We start from the raw sequence: 23,749 nt of genomic DNA, 5'->3' as shown, positions 1-23,749 counted from the left end.
GGGAAGAGAGCTGTATGAAGAGCAAGGTCAGATTTTCAGTGATGTTTTGGAGACCCCTGAGGAGGTAAGGCTGAGGAATGTACCATCCCCCTCACTCAGGACTGCTGTGTGCCTGGGGGAGGACCCCTTGTCAGAGTTAAAGGTTTTATACATCCTATAATCTTTACTTATGTGTATCAGGTCAAAGGGAAGGGAAAAAAACCAACCACACTCTAAAAATTACTCTGGGTTGTTGTCAGCAAATGGGCTGCAGCTGTTTTTGCCAGTATAAAAGTTAGTGCTTGTTTTGTGTATGTAGGAAATAGAGAATATGATTCTGGAAATGCTCCATGAGCACCACTGCCTACTGAGATAAAAATTTCATTCTTTCACTCTATGGAGGAAACTTCAAGGGCAGGTTAATGTTCTTGTTTTAAAGTAGGTGTAAGGAACCAGTTTTACTGTTATTTTATTTCAATGTCTTGATGTATTACAAATGTTATTTATTATCTACTAAGTGGTAGATATAAACAATAACTGTTCATTACTAGTGGAAGCCATTTCTTGGGAAAGCATTTTCTTGATGGGGACCTGAGTCTAGGAGGACTTCATTTTGTGGTGATTCTGAAACAAAGGGACAGGAAGCTCTGCTGGCCTGGGGTCTGTGTCTGAGCTCTTCTTTCCAGAAGCTTCAGAAGGAGGCCACTTCTGAGGAGATGGCCCAGCCCTGGTGGGGGTCAGGACTCTCGGTTGCTCTGCCTGGACAGGAGTGTTCTGCTCAGAGCATGGGGCTCATTCTCACAAGCCTGGCACCCCACACTGGAAGGGAGGCCACTGGGACTAAGCACAGGACCAGGATTCCAAGTTCCTTTCTTTCTCTCCTGGTCTGGGGAGAAAGTGGAAGGAAGTGGGGAGAACGTGGAAGTCTGCTAAACCCTGGATTGAATTAGGGGCCTTGTTAAGACTTACTGGAGTCAAACAAAGACCTAGCCTCGGGAATTATTCTCTGTCCATGTCTCTCCCTCCTACTGCTTCCCCACTCCATCCCTCCACTAACAACTAACAACTGGGCTAATTCTGGAAAGGGGCCCATATCAAATGCCTTTAGAATCCCTTCAGAAAACACCTTTAGGAAGGTAAGGCTCCTCTTTCAATTTGTCTTATGAAAGCAAGTTGGGAGCCTGTGCAAAGAAGCAGTAAAGCCAAATTGTGAGGGACACGAACTCTGTGTCAGACCAGGGATGAATCCTGGCCATTGTCTACTAAGCAGATGATCTTGGACAAGTTACTCAACCTCTCTTGAGTCTTACTTTTTGCATCTATAAAATGGAGATAGTACTACAGGCTGGGCATCTCTAACCCTAATACCGGAAATCCCGAATGCTCCAAAACCTGAAGTTTTTTGAGTGTCCCTATGATGCTAGAAGTGGAAAATTCTGTATTTGCCCTTATGTAACAAGTCATGGCCATAGTGCAAACACACCAAAAATACTGTATAATTTCCTGCAAGCTAACTGTGTAAGGTGTATATAAAATATAAATGAATTCTGTATTTAAACTTGGGTCCCATCCTCAAGGTATTTCATTATAGATATGGAAATATTCCAAAATCTGAAAAATAAAATCCAAAATCTGTATCACTCTGATCCCGAGGACTTCAGACAAGGGATACCCTCAATTTATACTACCCATTGAATAAAATGTTGAGACAGTTAAGAAACTAAGGCATGCCAACTGCTCAACCCAGTGTCTAGCACATAGCAAATGCCAAAAGTGGGAGCTATTAAAGGGGGCTTGGATTGGCACTGTCTATGCCCTTACTGCATTGCTCTATCAGAGATTTTGTGAGATATTCAGGGAGAGGAAAGGCCTGTGCATGCTCCTGCCCTTGAAAGCTGCCCCATCCTACTGTGATGTCATAATTGGAGCTACAGCCAGAGATGTGAACTCCAACAACCCCTGACCCAGGCCAGCCTCCCACACATTTTCATCACCTACTCATACGCCATGCCTGGGGCTTCTGCTTCCATCCTACCATCACGTGAGGCGGCTAGCATCTGTGTGAGGTAAGCACACTAGGGCCTCTGGATCAGAGACAGGAAACACTCTTCCCAGGGAAGCTGAAGTTTTAGCAAAATAGGATCCAGGCAGGGACATCTCTTTGGCTTCATAATTAAAACTGAAACCTGAGACTCTGCTGCTCTAGGACTTGACCACAGGTTTCACTTTTCAAAGGGGTACCTGGATGGTTATTAAAGGCTGACTTGTGCCGGAGATTGGGTTACTCCATCTCAGCAGCTGCTTGACCTCTGCCTCTTGCGCCTATTCTGAGGTGAAGATGCATGTGGAATTCAACCCCAACCGAATAGGTGGCCTAGGGCACTCAGGGCTCTGCGCACTTCTTTGGTGGGCAAATATATTTTGAGCAAGGCTGGCTCTTTCTCCTTGTTTAAGTCTTTGGTCCAAAAGTTCACAACTCAGAAAATCTCCAAATATAAAGTTATACACCTCTTATCATCTCCAAATATTTTTCTTTTCTATTTTCTCATGCAGCTTTATCTCAAAACATCTCATGTATGTACTTGCTCCCTTGCTTTTACCTCTCCCCCTGGACCATCAGCTCCATAAGAAGGGGACTCTGTCTGCATTGTTCATGCAACAGACCCAGCACACCACAGCAGTGAGTATCTTAAGTGAATGAGGGAAAAGAATAAAGGTTCATAAAATGCAGCCTGAAAACCAGGGAGTCTGCCTGCCAATGGTGCTTGGCTTACAGAGAATATTCTGTTGAGGAGGACAGGAAGGGATAAAGGAAAGAAAGACGAAAGGGAAGGAAAGAGAGAAGGATGTAAGGGAGCAGAGTTACGTTTTTAATCTAGATATCTAATGCTCTATGACACATTCATGAAAGGACCATAATCTTTATGACATAATATGCAAGGACTGAGTGCCTCGAGAAAATAATTTTTATCTGGTAGCATCACCTGCCGTTACACATTATACGTATATATCCATTCTCTCGCTTGCATGCTTTGCACTCCTTCTCCCTGTCTGTCTCCCCTCCTTTCTGTCTCCCTCTACAGCAATATCTAGTAAATTTTCTGACCCAAAATTGGCCGGAGCCTGGACCTAGGTACATGGAGTGAAAAAAAATCAGTATACATTTGATTAGAGCCAAGAAACCTGGGCAAGAGCGGGGTGAGATGAAAGAGGAAAACAAAAAAGTGCTGACAGCCTGGGCTTTCCTTTGGCTAAAGCACCAGTGGACTAAAAGGGAGCAGGTCAAGATGGACGTGGAGCTAATGTCCCTCACACAGACGGACGCACGTGCTTTGTTTTCTTCCTCTGAGCTGCAAAACAGAGTTCTCAGTCCATAGGGCCAAGCGGAAGGAAAAGAAACAGGACTGAAGAGGCAGAGAGTGGCTGTGTTTGCGGGAGGACTGGGGAGCAGCTTTACAAGGCCGCAGTAACTTTACTGGTTACAGAACAAAATTTCTTCAGCGATCAAAATGCAAAATCTGGTCATGGATGAGCCTCCCCAATCCATACGAAAATAGATTGCAAACCAACTAACTGAACAAAACACAACAGCCCTAAGAGTTGATGTATTTGGCCCAGTGGGGCTTTTCTGTGTGTTAGGAAAGAGCAAAACAAGAGCAGGTCTGGCTCATCTCCTTGTCACAGACCTCCTGTCCCCTCCTCCCCCAGGGGCGGTTTTAATGCTCAACACACAAAGGCTCCAGAAAGCATGGACTTCAGGGAAGGCTGGTGACCCTGTGCCCAGCAGGAAAGCTCCTGAAGGTGTGTGTTACTTGATGGCTGTGGGTACCTCTGAGTAATGCTGGAATTTTGAGTTCCTGCATCTTGTTGGAAATGGGTTTCCCAAAACCAGTGTATGTCAATATACACTAGTTCATGCAAGCAGGGACCAGCTGAGAAAATCTTCTGCAGCCCTTACCCCAAAGTGACACCTAAGGCGCAGCTGTATAATTTTGTGCAGTTAACTTTTTGGGAACTTTCTAACCTTGTTGATAAAATGAAGACTTTGGAATAGTTACTCCTTTAGGATTTTCCAATCTAAACAGTGTATACTTCTATAAAACACATTGTTTTCTGTATCCTTTCTTTTTCTCTTCCTTGCTCCTCTGTTCTCCTCCCTGCCTCTCTTCTTTCCTCTCTCTTTGCAAAGTCTTCCTCACCTGCCCCAACAGGAAACCAGGAAGCCAGTAAGTCAGGAATTGTGTCCACAAGGTTTGGACACAACCTATGATTATGATTTAACTGTCTAGTTCGGAGGCTCCAAGACAAATCCCCACATCTCGGGTTAAGTGATGAATAAGAAAAACAAGGCAGTCAGCAAGCAGGGGTTTCCTGGTTTGGTCTTGAGGATACACAGCCATAAACGCAGTCCCTGCATCGGGAAGTGTAGGTTAATAGAAAAGAAGGTATGCAGACAGAAATGCAGCATTTCTGCTCCAGAAATCAAGACAACCTAATGGATAAAATGACTAAAATGAATGAGATATCATGTTGATTATGGGGAAGTAAACTTTATAGATCTGAACAGCATTTTGAGGAGAGGCAAAGTAACATGTAAGCTTAGCAAAACTGGTAAGTAATACCACTGTTCTCCATTGAGTGTGTCTATCCCTATAAATGGAGAAATCATTCCATTTGGGATGAAGCCATCCACTCAACATATAATTCATGTAATTACCATTTATTGAGCACTGGATTCTATCATCTGTGCTAAGCTCCTTATAGACACATCTTATTTAATAGTTGCTGATATAGGGGATTGGTGTTAAGGACAAGTTAATAGTCATATTCTACTCTTCTCTGTGCCCTGGTTCTTTTATCTGTGAAATGGAACAGGTAAAAAGTATATACACTCGGTGTGATTTTTTAATCAATTAAAAATTATGTAAAACACTTAAGGTATGTTAAGAACATAGTAAATGCTCTATAAATGTTATGTCTTGTGTCATTTTCCCACATGGGGCTATTTTAATGCCTGGGGAGCATAAGTCACTGGCACAGGTCACACAGCTAGGATGGGCCTTGAATCCAGCTCTGCCTGTCTCTAAATTCTACACTGTGCTGCTCCTTGTGATATGTTATCACTGCAGAACCCAAGATTTCTTGATGACCACTTCTGTAAATATTCAAGTAGGGCTAGGGGTGTAGAGAAGTGGTAGAGGGCTTGGCTAGTATACCGGAGGCTTGGGTTTTTCCCCAGCACTAGAAAGTAATATAATAATCATTATTTACTACTACTACTAATTATTGTCATTCAAGTAAACACCTTCTGTGTGACTTCTCCTGCAGTTTATCTTTTAAAGTCACTATTGATTTGTGGTTCAAATTATTTTGCCCCAGAAAGATGCTGGGCAAAATTGTGACAGACAAGCAGGCCTTAATCAGAGTTGGAAACATGCGTGGCCTTTACTTTGAGCTGGTTAGATCAAGCCTGCTTTGTGCATTAGCTATGATTCCAGAAACTTGGCCATCCCGTGAAACCCCCCTCTGGGCTTTCTCAGTCCCTTTCACCCCTTCCGTAATGACTCAGCTCATGCTGGGCACTGGGGCGGGGGATGGGGGGGCGGTTCCAGCCAAGAAGAGCAATGGCATGGAATGGAAAAGGAGAAGCACAGGCCCAGAACTGCTGTCAGCTTTCACCAGAAGACCTTCTAAGGCAAGGAAAGCAGCCACTCTGGCAGCCTGGGGAACATTTGTAGCACAAATATCAGACATGGCAGACAACAGGACAAATGACACACCACCTGCAGCCAGTTCTTCAAGGTCAGCAGTCGCTTCCCATGTACCTTTGCATGGCAATGGGGCCAAATGTCCAGAAGAAATGCACGTCCTAGAGGGATGTGCTGTGCAGCGATCCTAGGAAGGGTGGCAAGAATGGCTTGAATAAGCAGCCCTGTGAGGAATGTGTCTGTAGAAAGTTTGTCAATAAGGTAATTTTGTCCACAAGAAAAAAAAAAGCCTAAGGAATACGTTCAAGTATCTTCAATAGTTTATGTGGTTTATTTGCTTTTATGAAGAAGAATCAGAGAAGTAACCTGGAGCCACTGAAACTCAAAGAAAGAGCAATGAGCATTACCAGAAGGAAAATTCTGGCTGGACAAAGAAAGAACTTTTTAAACACAGGCTGCTAAGATTGCTAGATTCCACCGCAGAGTGAGGTTATCGTTGTACCCGTAAATCTTTAAGAAGCAATTCCAAAACAAAACCAATCTCCCTGCTACCCCCTCAGAATTCTGTATGCTTCCTATTTATACCACTGTTCCAGAGTTACCCACATCATTTATATCCAGAAAGCTTATGGAATGCAAATTCTCAGGCCTCATCCCAGAATACTGAGACAAAATCTATGGGAGACTGGGTGTAGTGCCTGTAATCCACATTTCTAACAAGCCCCCAAGGAGATTCTTATGCATACCCAAGTCAGCAGGCAGGCCTGTATGCTTCCAGGAATGAATCAAAGCTTGTGCAAGCCCCTTTCCGCTTGAGTTTTCTCGATGTATCCATCTTCCCAAACCCAACAGAGGAGTTCTGGAAAGGGTGGCGAAATAAAATCAAGTCTGCCTTTGTGGGGGAGATGAGTCCCTCAGCTGCCCAAGCACTAACCTGTGCCCAGCACTCTGCCCAGCCACTGAGCTGGAGAAGAGGGCTCAGCTTTGGCTGTCTGTCCATTTCCGCAGGCAGACAAGCGAAGAGGAGGCAGCCAGGCTGCTGCAGAGGTGAGCACTTGAGAAATGCACAGTTCTGTTCAGTTAAGAACAAATTTCCATACCCAGAAATCAGAACTGAGAACAAGACTCCATCATCCATTCCAGAAAAAGAAAGTACCAAGTCACGTTTTTCTCTCTCTTATCTCTGGGTCGCGAACTGCAGAACACTCTTACAGATTTTCACTTTTCAAAGCTTTGTAACCTTTCTGCTTAAGGAATTAAAAATATCCCCAGCAATGCTGATGGGAAAACAGGGATCTTACAGGTGGACTTCTCTTTCCTTCTGTTGCAATCACAGTTGGTACCAGGAACATACAGTCTGGCTTCCCTGGGCTCTCCTGCAGTGACTTTCTCAAGGTCATCAGAATGTGCTTTGCCTCTCCCTGCAGCGGTGCTCTGAGCGCCCTTCACTGGCAGCTAGCCACTCCCTGGCTCTCCTGGCCAATGAGTTTCCTGGCATGCTGGTTGCTGGGCAATAGCAAGAAAGGCAGTGGACAGGCCTAAATGCTGTAGACTGGAAAGGAGAATTTTTAGCTGTATTAAGGGGAGGGGAGCCGAAGTGACATGATGTTAGGAACTTGAATCTTCCAGCTGTGTCAACTTATTCCAAAGGATCCTGAGAATCTCTTGGTGGCACAAACACTGTCCTTTCTCAGACCTGGAGGGTTGACATTTTTCAGAGGAGGCAAGCAAATGTTAGAATGCCTGAAAGAAGCCCAAGTATTTGCCTTGTCACAGCCTGGTTTGAAGTTTTGACTCTCCACCCATTGATTCACACTCAGTTGTGGGTGGCACCAAATCACAGTTCATTACTAAATGAGTCCCAAGTTAATTTATTTGTTTTTAAAGAAAGACCTATAAAATCACTCCTACTCCCATGCATTCTGATAACTCCCTGGAAGGAAAAAGAAAAGTCATGCTTACCTAGATTAGTGGCTTTGTGTGGACAGTATCTTATTTCTTAAATACTCTGTAAGCTTATAACTGGTCATATCTGCAAGAATTAGGAAATCTAATGGCTTAGCTGAATTTAACCAACTGTGATTTTTCATACCAGACTACATTTCCCAGGCATCCTCACAGTGAGTTACAATCATGTAGCTGAGCTCTGACCAATGAGATGCGAGACGATATTATGAGAGTCTAGACTGGCCCAAAAAACTTGCCCAACTTGCTCCCCCATGCTGTAGACAAGCTTAGCTTCGGACCTTTGAAGGCTCCTACTGAAGGTGGCAGAGCTCTTCATCATTACTTGGGTAAAGGAGTTTGGGAGTTTAGTCTCTTCATTGTTACTTGGAGGCAAACCACTCACCCATGGGGTCTTTATTTGAGAGGAAAATAAACCTCAATCAGTTGAGTCATTATATATTATATTAAATTCATTTGTTACAGCACCCTGAATTAATTTAACTTAAATACTGAGCCTCCTCCCTTAGGCTAGTAGTTGGAAGAGAGGGAGGGAGGTTTGTTCCTTATTCAGAATACCCTTAACATTTCCAAAAGCTTGAAAGAAGAATGTAGGAATTGCCACTTTTGTGCAGGACAAAGAAGGACGGAGAAGAAACAGAGAGGGTAGTGGTTGTGGAAACTGTTTTTGCCTGAGGTCCTTACTAATATCCTATAAATGCCAGCATAAAGACTGTGTCCTCCGCATTGGTGACTAGTGGATGCCCTGCCACACACATGGCTGGAGCACGAGGTGCGTTCCTTTCTCCAGGAAATAATTCTTTCCAGGGGAGATGGAACAGCTTAGCATCAGGGCTAAATCTCTCTAGAAGACAATGAAGTACAGAGGAATAAGTTCTGAATACAATGTGGTAGAGTTGGCTCTCAGATTTTCCCTGCAAAAATTAGCTGTTTAGTTTCAGGCAAGTACTGACTCTTTGAAGCCATGGCTTCTTCACCTGTGAAAGGCTACCTCTTAGCATGTCAGAACCAGACTGGAGTTTAGATATAACTAGCTTGGTGGTTTCCAAATCAAGTTGTCAGGATACCTGGCCTCCTTCAGAGGTGCCTTCCTCAGTAGCTTCTGCAATATTAAGGCAATGTGCAGGTTGTAGGTTGCTCCTGGTTCAAACAGCAAAATATGACTTTTAATGTACTTATGGTGAGATCATATTTTGAAGTAGTAACTGACATGGCCCTTGTTGCCCCTTCCAAGAAAGGCACACTCCCTTTTACCTTGGCAGACAGGATATATTCCATGCTTTAGGGATAACTGCCCCAGCTTAACAGAAAATCATTAATTCTTTTCCAGGGGGAGTGCTGGGAATTGAACCCATAGCTTTTATACTGAGCTACATCCCCAGTCTGTCAGTGTCTTGCTAAGTTGCTCAGGCTGGGCTTGAACTTGTGATCCTCTTGTCTCAGCCTCCAGAGTGCTGGGATTATAGGCATGCATCACCACACCCAGCTAATTCTTGGTTCTTAAATTTTAAAACCTAGACTATGCTGTCCAATATGCTAGCCTCTAGCCATATGTGGCTATTTGAACTTGTGTGAATTAAAAGGAATCATTCTCCAAGACCCCGATCATATCAGATACATGTGTAGGATGGAAAAACACACACAGAACATGTCCATCACTGTAGAAAGCTCTGATCCAATCTCAGGTATACTCAGGGTATACTCAATTCATAAAAATTAGGAAGCTCTGCCCTTCCCATCCTCCATCCTCCATCCTTCCATGTAGGGAATATATTAAAAGTGTGATGAGGGAACCTGAGACACAAGTGCACACTTGATGAGAGACCCTTTCTAACCTCCTTCTGTGAAGCACAGGTCCAGGGTGGTTCAGACCAAGGGAATCGTCAGAAACTGAGTTCTAGGAGACGGAGGTCCTGCTACCAGGTGAAGCCAAGTGAGACCGTAAGGCTCTGAGAATGCCCTGGCCTCTGTACTGGTGCAGGAGCCTTGAGAGTAATGGAATCAGGGTGGCATGCAGCAATCTTGCCTGAAAGCCTTCAAAGCTTCCTAGCACCTTTGAGGAACAAGGAAGGAAGGGTCAGAATGAGTGTCTTTACGCACTGCAGGGAAGAAGCCCACTGAGTGAGAAGGGCCATCTTATTGGACTAAAGACCAATGAACAAGATACCCATTGCTTCCAACCTTATCCTGGCACCACCATTACCCCTGAATTTGGACCCAGCTCTGGGAAAGGAACCAGGGGGACCTGGAAAGGCCTGCAATTTACTTTTTGTGGAATGTGAAACTTGGATATGAGCGAAGAATTATGATAAACCATTTATGTCACTTTTCTTGGATATTGATGTTTGCAAACTGAATTTATACTCCACATTTATTTCTCATGTTTGTCTTGTTCAAAAATGATCCTGCTGCCAAAAACTATGAAGGACTGAAAGCTCAGTGAAAGTCAATCTCTACTTCTGCCTAAAAGCATCTTATCAGATATGATGGGTTTGGGGGTAGCAGGCAAGTGGAGGAAGAGGTTTCAGAAATATTCCAGCTTGGGCCCTGGCACTTTTTCCAAGGGGAGCAAGAATCAAGCCAATAAGCAGTTGTGAGTGTGTGCTCTAAGCATAAGCACCTAAGTGCAACAAAAGAGGACACACCCCAACCCAGCATAGTGCCCTGTTTTATTCCATGACAAAAGGAGCAGAAGGTGAACCGGTATTGCACAAAAGTGCATAGCCATCTTGGTAAAAGATCTGTGCTGTTTGTACTTCTAGTGCCACTCCCTGTAAAAAAAATGAGGTACCTTGCACCTATAAAGGTGACTAAGGGAGGGGAATGCTAACTTCCATCATCCAAGCACGCTCCTTTTCTGTGCATTCCTGAATAACCTCTGATTCAAGCTATTCATTGTTATGCCAGCCACATTTTAATCCTTTTATCATTCTGGAGTCTGTGTTTTTGGCGAGTGGTATGAATGCTCAGACGCATATAACTACAGATGATGCCAACACACTGAAGAAGACACGGAGCTCTGCTGTGACTTCCTGTTTAGGCTCAGGTGCCGGTGTGTGGAGAAGTGAGCTCTGTTGTGTGCATGGGTGGTGGGCTTGAGGTCTGTTTCCTTTTGTTACTGCAAAAAAAATAGTTTATTCTTTCTGAAATGAGTTGTGTCCTTTTAGGACTTGATTCAAAGAAAGGAGATGTAGAATTTTCATTTAAAGAATGACTGAGCTCTTTAAAGGGCCTTATCATCAGCTTTAGTTACACATCTAGGCTACAGACATTGAAAAAAGGCTCACCGGAAACTTGTCCCAATAGCTTCTCTGAGCCTAGGGGACTCCTAAGCTCACATGATCCTTCTCTCTCTTCGTCATTCCTCTCCCATTTCTATCCTCTGATCCCTTTACTTCCCATCCCTCAGCTACCTTCTCTTATTCTTCTCTAATATTCACCCTGTCTCCTTCATTGCCCTAAATTTTTGGACTCTGTCACATCCACTCCCCACCATACTGAAAGACTTAACCTGTAAGGCAGCATGGAGATACGAATGCTGCAATGAAGGTGTGAGTGTGAAAGTTGAGTTGATTTCCAACTGTGTTTTCCCCAGCTCTCAGGAGAGAGATGAGCTAGTACCATAAGGTCAGAACCATCTTTAGAAGAGGATGAGAGACTGAGTCTAGGGAAAGGGAAAGAACTGTTTTCTCTTCCTAGTAGAAACATTTGTATGCATTGGTTGGAGAATCTGATTCTGCCAGGTGGTCATGTTGGGTATGTCCCAAACTATGAACTTCATGCATGCTACTTTACTAATCCAAAACAAAGCAGCACTGAGGCTGGCATGATGATTCTTCTTTTATGAAAGGAGGATTAAATGGGTAAAGAATATGCAGTCACCTAGTTCCTAAGCCTCTGAACCAGGACTTAATCCCAGCACCAGAGTACAGAATGGGAATATGGCATAGAGTTTAGCATAGGAGAAATGTCAGGATGGCCAGTCGGCCCATGGGGGAGATGGAGGGGCATTTGAAAAGGAGATGATAACAGTTTTATTTTATTGAGCACCATCTATATGACTTACAACTACCTAGTAAGCAACAGAGTTGGAATTCAACTGAGATTTCGAGTTTTCATCCAATATGCTATCCTGTCCCCAGTGTGGGCTATACAGGCAGATACAAATTCGCTAACATTAGTATGTAAACTTTAAACAAGGGAGAAGAACTACCAGTCAAAAGCTTCTTACCTGGTAGTGAAGTGGACATACTTTTACTTGCCAGAAGTTGATGAAACATCTATGAGACTTTCATAGTTGACTCAGCCATGACCCTACTCCAGATCTTGCCTGTTCTCTGGTATCCAGAGCAGCAGCATGGTATCAGGAGCATAGACACTCTGTCAGATGTGCACAGGGAGGTGAACAGCAGTGCTTGGTGAGGATGGAGTGTGACACAAACAGCCTGGGCTCTGCACTTTTCCTAAGCTGTCACTCATACAGAATCCTCCAGAAGCAAACCGAAAGCAACTGGAACTAACTAACCCCTTACTTGTCTTTAAAGAAGAGTGAAAGAAGCTGAACTTGGTGGCACATACCTATAATCCCAGCTAGTAGGGTACATCACAAGGTCAAGGTCAGCCTGGGCGACTTAGCAAGACTCTGGTTCAAAAATAAAAAAAAGGATTGAGGATGTAGCTCAGTGGTAGAGCACTCCTGGGTTTGATCCCCTAGTATTGTAAAAATAGATAGATAAAATTAAATTAGATAAAAAGGTTTGGGGGTATAACTTAGTAGCAGAGGGCTTTCCTAGAGTGTGAGTCCTTAGGTTCAATCCCTAATACCAGAAAAAAAAAAAAAAAAAACCAAAACGGAGTAATGGGGGAAAAGAAACAAAAATAAGAAAGAGACAGAAAGAAAAGTTACAAACTAAAACTGAGGTTCACCTCAAAGCACTTCTTTCCCTGGTGTACAGAATCCTCACAGGGTCAGGGGATTACAGAATAACTATGAATCCTAAAGTGCCCAGACATCTCCAGGCCTCATGATACAGAAAACAATTTGTAAAATTCAATTATTACTCATCTAGAAACTATTCACTATTGGGGCTAGTATGTTTGTTTGTTTGTTTGTTTGTTTTTTTGGAGGTCTAAGTAGAAGTGTGGGTCAGAACAAAGTGTTGGCAATTTCCTGAAGTGATCCATTCTCTTTTGCTAATAATTTGTGCCAACATCAGAGAAGGATATTTGGAAGAGATCCTTCTGGAGACAGCTCTGGAATTAGCTGGGGAGTTAGACAGAATTTTTAAAAAATGATCTTGAGAATATCTGGAATCTTAAAGGCACTATTATTCAAAAAAGAGAAAGGGTGAATTCAGAAATGGCTCCAGCCCTATAAAAAGCAATGTGGACTCCTGAATTCCAGTCTCATTCCAGAAAGCCTTATTTACTGAATATCTCTTTCCAATACCTCCACCCTATGGGTAATTTATAGATGTGATATGTAAGGAATGAAATCAATCCAGAGAAGAAGCAACTAAAAAATAATTTCTCGGGAAAAGATAGCAATATTTTTTGGTTCTTTCTCTTCTTTTGTCTTATTCTTTAATTTGTTTCCTTTGTGGGATGGACTGTAGGGACGCCAGGAATCTCATTCCACACCTGTAGAAGCCTGAATCGCTCTATGGTGAGAAATGCAGTAGGGGCTGAGATCAAACTCTTCCTGATAGAGGGAGAAGCATAGAGCTCTAGTGGCCTCCTAGAGCCATGATATGCAAGTAATTAAATGATTTGACAGCAATGTGGTCAGGGAAAAAATTTCCAATTTTATCACCATGGTGACAGCTCATCAAAAAAAAGATTTCTAAACTAAATCTAAAAATTGCCTTCATTTTGCTGATGGAAAATAATAAATAGGGCTCCTGGGGCCTGCACTATATATATCATCCATCATGACCAGCCTAAATTCTCCCCCAGTTCCACCTGTATACCTGGCTTGGTTGTAGCACAGCTGTAGCCACCTGTGATTGCCCAGGGGGCACTGAAGCCCATGAGTTTAAAAGCAGAGTGGCTTGTTCCTCAGCCCCTCAGTTTGCCAGTATACCTTCTTTCCTCATGCTCTTGCTGGCATTCATTAACCTTTGAGCACAGACTTATTGGCTGTCCACTTCAATTTTATAGACAACATTTATGAAAATGACTCTGATGTGGTGGCTCCCTGGAAGACAGTACTCACAAGAGAAGGACTACAATATTCTGATGAATGGAATCAGAAATCATCAGTTATGACTTCCTTCTGCTGTAAAGGAAATGACATAGCCTAACTTTTATATTAAAAACTGATTTAAAAAAAACTGAATTATAAAAATCTCGGAGTCATCCTGAAATAGACAAATATGTTGTGCTATCTCTAGGAGCAGTGCAATCCAAGCAAATGTGAGTGTAAAGTTTCAAGAAACCGGGTCAAGAACAGGAACCTAAAGGGGAACACCAAGTTTTACACACAGGATCATTTGCTTCATCTTTGTAGAGACAAGAAAATATCAGGGACCACCCCAGTCCACTGGTTATGGGTTAAGTGCATTATCACACAAGCCACAATGGGACGCTATAGGATTATGTTATACAAACTACTGAAGATCTATAGTTACTGATATAGGAATATGTTCACTTTATATTTCTAGGAAAAAGTTGGGCTACAAGACAATATGTGTGGCATGATCCTATTTAAAGTATGTCTTCAGTGTGTATTCATACAAGGAAAAGAGTAGAAGCTTCTATACCAAAATGTTAATATTCTTACCTCTAGCGGTTTCCTCTTTTTATCTTTATGTAATTTTGGTGCCTAAAACAATATTTTATGCTGTGAGCTTATATGAATATTATAATCAGAAAGCAAAAATATCAAACCCCAACACTACTTTTAGATTGACTTTAAGATTAAAAGATAGATTACATAGTATGCATAAGGCCCGGAGTTCAATTCCAATCAATGTAAAATCAAAAACAAGAGAATAAAGGATAGAAATCAAGCATCCACCATACCAGGTACTGTGGTAGGAGGCAAGATGAGAGGATCATATGTCTCCTGCCCTCAAGAATTCTGAAGTCTAAATGAGAGAAATACAATGTGAAATAACCAAATCACAAATCTCTAGGAGCACATGAACAAACTTTAGGAGACTATTGATCATGCCTACATGGGTAGACAGACATGGATGGCAGTTAAGAGTAAGAGGTAATTGAGATTTCCATTGCAGATTGGTGTGATATTGGTTAAATTGCTTATCTTTCCTGAACTTTGGTTTTCCCATTTGATAATAGAGTTAGGTGAGGTAAAGCACAATGCACAGCACCTGCCCAGATACATTTAGGAAAGGAAAAGCCCAATAGTATTATTTCATTATTATTCCCATTGTGGGTGCTGTGAAAGCAAGTATGAAAAGGGCTTTAGAAATGACTGCCTTTGATGCAACATCTCTTGATGTTCATAGTCATCTACTTTCTGAAAAGACCCTAACTTAGCTTAAGTGTTTAAACAAATATTTTAATTAAGTGGCACTCATTTTCTCAGGACATGCAAAAGTCTGGCCCTCACTTCCTGGGGCACAATGCAGTTTTTATTGAAGTGCACAATCTGCTGCAGATTTAATCTGTTGCTGAAGCCAGTCAATGCCTTCACCCCCTTCCTAAGCAAATGACTTGTTGCACTCCAACCAAAAGGCACATTTATCTGATCCCTTTTCACTCAACCCTCCAGCATGACCCACAGGCCACTCTGTTCCTCCTTCCCCCTCCTGAGTGTAATCAGCCTGGTCCAATTTGCTTATATAAACAGGAGGCCAAGGTGGGGCACGTCACTTGGCCATGGTGGTTCTGCTTTTTATACTTGCCTCCACTTTGTTTCCTGAGACCTTTCAATAGAGCCAGACTTGGAGGAGAGTTATATTAAACAGTTTGACTCCAAACCTAAACAGCCCCTGAAGCATTAGTGGTTCAAAGATCTCCTGGTGCATTTATGAAAAGCCATTGATCTGGGAAGAGGTGTTAGAGGACTTGAAATACACTAAGAAAACTCCTTTGCTGGCAGGAGGCAGAGTGGTTTTCATTAAGGAGCTGCCCTTTATCTCGTCACATTGCTGACCTGCCAAAGCTGAGATGGGCTACTTCCCCTTGCCTTTAAAGGAAGCTGCCTCTGGTTAGAAACTATGATAAGAAGGCGTTCATTTTCAAGATATGCACAAAGGAGGGAAGTGTGGCTCTATGGTGGCTTGCTTTTCTGTTTGATCCCCAAATGTGCTTTAAATTCTAAGCTTGTGACCACCTCTGATACACAGAGGCCTTGAGAATACCATGGGTCTTTTCTCCAAGGTTTGGTTGTTGGTTCTTGGTTGGGGGGAAGATTCTAGACTTCAGGGAAATTTGAAATATCACCCCAAACTGGGTCCACTCATAACTCAGGGTTATATATAAGGTCAATCTATTAGCTCTGGGACAGTGAAGGATACTTCTAATCTCATTCTGTTGCTTATCAGTAGGGTCATCGGAGACGAATTCCTTCCTTTGTCTCTGCCATGTTTTTCTCACATAGAAACTGGGATTTTACCTCTTAGGGTTGTTGCAAGGATTGAATATGGTGACACACTTAGAATGCTTTGTATGGTACCTGGCACATAGTTGGCCTTTGATAAATTCCAGCTATTGTTATTGCTTGTTGTTATTGTATTATTTATACTATATTATTTAAGCAGTCTAAAAGTTGTATGCAACATTCTGCATTTATGTGAACATGTCATTGTTCACATAAATAAATGGTCCATATATTTTATTTCCATTTCCCCCAAAAGTGGAATAACCACTAAGCCAGCGAGACTTTGTCCTTTAACTGATGAGCAGAATCTTAGTCAGAAGTTGAAGTATTTTTTTTTTCACAATCACATGGTAAAGCCAGAGGCAAGGCCAGAACTAAAATTCCAAATCTGTTGACTTAGTGTCCAGTGCTCTGCAATGCTTTGAAAACATTTGCTAAAGCAACCCATGCCTTACTGAGCTGGACACATAAGTGATCTGTAAATAAAAGTAGAACAGGATTGAACACCTATTAGTGACCTCAGAGCAAAGAGAATATTCAGGGTCTGGAGGTGTGATAGGTGGGGAGCTGTGAAAAAATAACTTGACAATAATAACCAATAGATAGGAAAGTTATGCAAACCAGAGAAGGAGAAATGGTGAGGGTCCCCAGGAAGGAACTGCTCCAGTTCCAAATTCCTTTGCAATTCCCATCCCATGGCAAAACACATTGATCCCACCAGCCATCTACAGCCTTTATAAAAAACAAGAAAATATATGCATAGTTGACTTAGGAAATAATTTTTCAGTTCTGAGTGACTATTCCTCATCTTCCAATGAGACAAGACTATGGGACTTTGAGGTTTGAACTCTCTTTCCTATGGCCAGGTTCTTTGATATTTTCCCACTTTAGTGGTTCTCAAGGTGCAGCCCTGTGGCTGGCCCTGAGACCAGAACCGTCAGTGCTATTGGGTTACTCACCGGAAGTGCACATTTTGGGCACCATCTTCAGACCTACTCTGAGGAGACTCTGGGGTGGGCCCTGCAGTCTGTTTTAACAGGGTCTCCCGGTGATTCTGATGCAAAACCAACCTTAAGAACCACTAATTTAAGTCAATGGTGTGGTAGAGAAACCAAGTAAAGGAATGAAGGATTGTAGAAGCCTTCCAGAAACCCGAATCCCTAGAATGCTTTTTTGTTTGTTTGTTTTTGGTTTTAAATAAACTAGAATTAGATTAGTAACCTAGATTCTCCTGTGTTTTGCAAACAAGAGATCTTGGAGGGAAGTGGAAAATAAATTTCAAAGCCTTTCATCTCAGTTACAATGACACATTCATTTTAGCATTGTGTGGGGAGGGAGGGAGGGAGAGGATGAGGGTTGTGGTGAGGTCTTTGGAGGAGAATACACAATTCCAATGGAATCCACTGTAATTTAGGGGCAATTAGTGTCTGTACATTCTCCATCCAGAGGGCTCCATTAATCCAGTTAATCTTTATGTCCTAATCTAAAGCAAACATCCTTAAGTGTTCTCAGGATCTTTTTAACACAATCTGCCCACCTGGACGCCGTCTCTGCCTTGTAAACCAGAGCTGTTAGGTGTCACTTCAGCTCCTGGGAAAGGGAACCACCCAGCACCTTGGCCCAGTCTTGCTACCCTTGGGAATCAGCCCTCTCCTTGGCTGCGCCCTCGCCTACAGCTCCAGTCTCTGACTAGACCTGCCTTCTCTCCACCATCATTCAAGTCATTCTCCATACTGCCTTGCTATTCTGTGCAGCTTTCCTTGACAACTTCTTGACTGCCCTTTGGCTAAATACCCAAGTGCTGGGATAATGCTAAGGCCTTGCTTTACTACGTCACTTTACTCTTTCCAAAAACCTTTCATAGTCGAATTTTTACTATCATTAGTATTTCTCCACTTCCACCCACTCTCCCCTCCTGCAATTTACAGATAGGGCCCCAACTGAGGCTTGCAGGGCTCCCTGACATGCCAAACCCACATGGTGAAAGGATGACAAGGTGGGTTCAAACCAGTCTCCTGATCCACTGGGTGAAGATCTGCTACAAAACAGTCTCTTTCTGACTACCCACCTAATCCACAATGCCAATGAATAATGCATTTGTTCTTTCACTGTGTTTATGTCTTTGGGATGTCTTTGTATCTATGGAAATCAGTGTATCTTCTTTCATTTAGAAGTCCTCAAGGAGAAGAAATCATATCTGTGTAACACAGGCTCAAATAATAATGTGAAGTGCTTCTATCTATTCAAAATATTTACATTTTTATCTTATTTTATCTACAAAACAACCCAAGAAGTTAAGTACCATACTCAATATTACACCTATTTTAATGATAAGGAAATGGAAGTTTAGGCAATGAAAGCCAATTTATTGCCTCAGAAGTAGAAAATAGTATCATTGGTAATAGAATACAGATTTCTAATTTTTGGTCCTGTATTTTTGTATGAGACATGTGATTTTAAAATTGTGATCTGGTGTGCTGCCTTAGGGAGTCATGGGAAGAGGGAGCAGAAAGGGCTTGAGGAACTTTACCCTGGATTAACTAGAATGTGTGCTCCCTTAAAAAGCAGCATGGAGAGCACTGGCCGGTTCACTTTTTCCTGTAGTGTGAGCCAGGTGTAGGTGGTGACCTTGGGACAATATACTTGCAGATGGCTCTGATCACCCTTGAAGTTCTTGCAAGCACTTCATATCTCTTGGCTTGCAATCAGTGTAGGCAGTGAAAACTTCACTCTGGCCTCAGAGAAGGTAAGTTACTCCTCAGCCTATTCATATTCCACTTCTTACTCCAACAGATTTTTGTGGAGCAGTTACTGTATGGTATGCACTATGTTAGGGTTTGGATCTAGAGTGACAGAATAAAAATATGGAGGTGATTTCACATGTGCCTTGGTATAGTGTGCCTTCTGATAGACCTGAAACAGATCATCATACCAATAAATAACTCCAAATCAAAACAAGAGCTATGAAGGAAGGAACTGTTTGCTACATGGAGGAATAATGAAGGGGCTCTCTTCCCATGAGGAGAATTGTACTCTGTGGCCAGAACACTGAAGCTAGGTTTGCTCAGCAAGGTAGTGAGAAGCACATTTTTGTTACAGGGAACACCACTGTATAGGCATGAAGTGACCTGGTTAAGGAATCCAGAGGAGAGGCAGCTGGTTGGGGGCCTGTGAGTAACAAAAGAGCAACAGAAGGTGAGAGACAGAGGTCAAGCAGAGCAGGGTTGTGGATTTATGCAAAACTAGTCAGGAGCCAGGGCAGGGACTGAAGCAAAGATGTCATGATGGACTGAAGATCACGATGACTTTGGCTGTTGGACTGCAAAAAGAATTGAGGTTGGCCAAATATATAAATGAAGAGACCTATGAGGAGGTTATTAGGTGGTTTTGTCACATAGGTGCCCTTGAAGGGTTTTATAATTTACTGCGGAAGAGAGAAGACAGTATGGACAATTTAGCAAGAGTGTTAGAAAACACAAGAACAAACAAAACCCCCATCACCCTGGATTTAAATGATATGGTTCTAGTCTGCATCACCACGGAGTAGCTGTGCATTATGGAATGGGTCACTTAACTAATCCCTCTGGGCTCACTGTCCCAATTTGTGAAAGGGGCTTATAAATCAACCTCGGTGGGTAATATTAGCAAGCCCAGTTAAATAAAGTGAAAGTGCTTTGTCCATTGTAAAACATTGTGTGAATGCAAGATGTCATTCTCCTTAGCTATGTCAATGTATACCAAGTAATTATAGTTCTGTATAGAGAGGAACATTTTAAAATCTATGTTGAAAATAAGTTATTAGAAACCTTTAATTTTGTGGTCTTAGATTGGTTAAAATTTTCACTGTGCTTCACAAATCTACCCTTTTTTTAAAATGCTGAAAATTTCAGGATTGTTGAACAAAAATTAAATAATTTAAAAGAATTAATAATTCTTTAAAATGATCACATCCACTCAGAATTATATGCATAACCATTTTTGGTTAATATCACATTTCTCAAGCCTCCATTACTTATATGCTTACTATAAATGTGTAACCTTCTTATAAATGTGATAACTTATATGCATCTGATTTATATACATTTCCCTCCATGCTTCTTTAAAAATAAACTTTAACTTAAACAATATTATCTGTTAAATCAGAGTTGATAGGCTAGTTATGTTTTTTCTAGTACACATTAAAATCATTGCAAAGTTGTTAACATATAAACTATGTAATAGCATCTCACATAACACCAATGATAAATGCTATATTTGAGAAACAATTACATATGTCATTCATATCTTAAGCTTTTTTTCAATACTGTATTAGAATTAGCAGGTTCTTCCACCAGCCCAGTGGTGTGTAACTAGAATCACCCATTGAGCTTTTAAAACTCTTGATTCCCAGCTGGACTCTTGATAAACTCTGCAGATCTCACTGTGCATTGGGCCCAAACATCAGTATTATTTAAGGTTCTCTGAGATGATTCTTACCTGAACCAAGGTTGAGAAGCACTGACCTACATTATTGGCTGCTTTCTAGACCTGTCTAGGACTTCTCAGATTGAGGCTGTGCCATGCCACCAGGAGAATGTGGCAGTAGTTGAGTCAATCAATGTTTTGGTCTCATTCTGAAGGGGACAGACACCTTGCTAAAGAGCAGCAGCAGTCGTAAGAGTATTACCTACCGGGCAACATGAACTGAGGCTAACTGAATGTCAGTCATTCTGCTAAATATTTTATAAGAATTATTTCACTTCACCCACATAGCAACCTCTCAAGATGAACACAGTAATTATCTGTTTCAAAGATGAGGTGTCAGAGGCCCAGAGGTCATACAGGAGTGACAAGAAAGGATAGGAAACTCCTTGAAAACAACCCCAGATTTCAAGCCGATCTTCCTCCCTCCTTCCCTCCTTTTTTCCTTCCCTAGCTTCCTCCTTTTCTTCTTTATTTTTCTGAGATGGGGTTTCACAATATCTTAAACTCCTGGGCTCAACTGATCTTTCTGCTTTGGCTTCCCAAGTAGCTGGGACTGCAGGCATATACTACCATGCCTGGCTTCAGTCATTTCTTGAAGGCTTTCTCCTTCAAGCAGATACCTAGGTCTAGACTCCTGTTATATAAATTGCAGGATCCACTTTCTCTGTGCCTTTTTATTAGGCTTCTTTCCCCATTTCTCATTTTACAGATGAGTAGATTTTTTGTACTAAAATGAAAACCTACAGAGGCTGTCCATGCCCAGGTCACAGGCTGACTCCATGTGTGGTCTTCTGAAAGTGCCCTCTGGGCCGGGGATTTAGCTCAGTGTTTCCACAGCCTGCCTTGCAAGTGCAAGGACCCGAGTTCAATCCCCGGTACCAAAAAAAAAAAAAAAAGAAAGTCCCCTCACTTCTCTTGGGTATGGTTTTCTTCATTTGAGTTGCAAAAATAAACCCATCTTCCTATTAGTCTTTAAAGTTGGGAGAAGAGGTACCTGAGGGGTTGGTTTCCATTGCTCTTGCCCTGGGGAAAAGTGGGAAGGGAAGGACAGTTTCCAGCAAGCCCAGAAGCCATCTCCCTTCTCTATGGGATTCAGTTATGCCCAACAGTCTTCACTCTGAACAGACAGAACAAGATGAGCCCAGCTTCGGCTTGCAGAATGCAGCTCCAGGGAGGTGATGAGAGACCTTCAGTCTCATTGTTTTCTAAAAAGATGAACAAACCACCCTCCAATCACACAGCATATTCTGCTTCACAGTTGAATAAGAGGCATGAAATCGGATGTTTTCCAAGCTCAAAATAAAGCAGTGGAAAATCTACCTTCCCTTTTCCTCCATAAAGAACATCTAAACGTATAGTGTTTGATTTCCAAATAGGGCAGTGTTCTTTTTAAGGGAAATGTTAAGCAGGGATTAGAGACATGATGGGCTGTAACTCTATCCTCAGCCCTTTCATTGTTAATAGTATTTCTTTTGGCAGCATCTGTGCAGAGATGTGGGAAAAACCAAAGTCTTATGTAAATGAGAATCGACTGATAAACCAAGCACCAGACCTGAGGTCTTAATTACACAGGAGTCTAGATGTCAAAATGAATGTGGCTTATTGACGCTCTGAGATCTCAGTCAGTGTTAAGTTGGATGACCTTCTTCCGGGAGCAGAGAGCAAAGTGCAGGTTTCTCATTACTTGGGGCTGTATTCACAAATGGCAAAGGGCTTGGTCATGCCTGGACAATCTGCTAGGTGGAATATATCTTTGAACTCCAATGCTCATGCCCGTCCATGGTGTGACAAGAAAACACAAGGTGTGTGGCAACTGACCAATGTCAACTGCTGTAATTTACCACTGTCTGAAAAACAGAGGTCCCTAACTGCACCAGCTCCCCCATTCTCCTATCCACACAGCGTTGTTCGCCACAACTAAATCTGCCATAGGTATTATCTCACCTCAGTAACTAATACTCCCGTGAATATCTGTAGCAATTTGTAATGCTGAGAAATCTACAAAGAAAATAATTAACAAGTATTTACTTTGCTGAACTTCAGGACACTGGAGCTTGGCTAGCTCACACAAATTCCCAGTAGGTTAGAGTTTTTTAGGATTTTTATACCTCCAAGCCCATGGCTCCTTTCATTAGCGGACAGTATGGCCATTATCCTAGGGGAAAGGCTGTATTTTTAAAAGAAGAGAAGGCTACTTTTAGGCTTGGACATAACCAAATAGTTCTCAGTGGGAGTTAGGGTCTTTCCCTTGAAATAGAAAAGTAATACACACTTTCCCTCCACTCCCACTAATTAAAGTGTCAGGATGGAGCCCCAACACTGATTTGACACATGACATGACATCCTGTGTAATCTGACGTGTTTCGTGCTAACATCAAAGCCCCATCAAGGAGAACAGGCGGGATATTTAGTGCGGGCTTGCTGAAGTCTGACATACAACTCCATCCAGTTTCATTCGCAGGCCCTCGCTCACCAGGAGATTAACCCGTCAGGCTGCTGCGTGAGAAGGGACAGAGCAGCTCCTTACAGGAGGCCCATGACAGGGGGGAAATCAAAACAAATCCACCTGCTGAAAGAAGACGTTGAGGACGGCAGCCTCAGAGTGCGGTGACCTCGTCCTCCTCCGGACATCTGTAGGCAGTGTTATCATGGCCACTGATATGGCACTGGGCTGTTTATGACTTCCTGATGACACTATTTTTCACGACTGTGTTTGCACTGTTGTTTAACAACTTTGTGTAACTGTGTCCTCTCATTCTGAATAAACCATAGTTCCTGGAAGGCCAGGAATGGCCTTGATGTATTTATCTTGGCTTCTGAAATGTTTGGGGAAGGGCTGGGGGGTTGCTTTCTGGGCTTTTGTTGTTTTGTTTTTGAAACTTATCTGCCATGCATCAGTACTTAGGATTGACTAGGATAGAAATGAAATATTACAGAGATAAGTGTGTTTAAATGCTTAGTCTTCGATTTTGTACTTATCTTGTCACAGATTGGCAACACGTAATGTGCCACCTCACACCCACCTGTGACCTATGGTTGGAGGAGCACTAGATCAGAACACCTG

The 23,749-nt window shown here is 42.4% G+C and overlaps 1 protein-coding gene and 1 long non-coding RNA gene across 2 annotated transcripts in view; one reads left to right on the top strand and one right to left on the bottom strand.

Annotated features, from left to right (window-relative positions):
- Positions 1-23,749, bottom strand: part of Slit3 (slit guidance ligand 3) — a 606,864-nt gene that overhangs the window by 332,403 nt on the left and 250,712 nt on the right. The window lies entirely within an intron of this gene.
- LOC147822961 (uncharacterized) lies at positions 1,903-23,483 on the top strand. The gene is made up of 3 exons (XR_015444631.1): positions 1,903-2,045; positions 2,533-2,659; positions 23,135-23,483. It is a non-coding gene; the product is annotated as an uncharacterized LOC147822961 (long non-coding RNA).

This window comes from Heterocephalus glaber, unplaced genomic scaffold (genome assembly GCF_053883595.1).
Source record: "Heterocephalus glaber isolate CG9 unplaced genomic scaffold, H.glaber_assembly_v1.0 deba00001606, whole genome shotgun sequence".
Taxonomy (NCBI): Eukaryota; Metazoa; Chordata; class Mammalia; order Rodentia; family Bathyergidae; genus Heterocephalus; species Heterocephalus glaber.
This window is presented reverse-complemented; position numbering and strand designations above follow the sequence as displayed.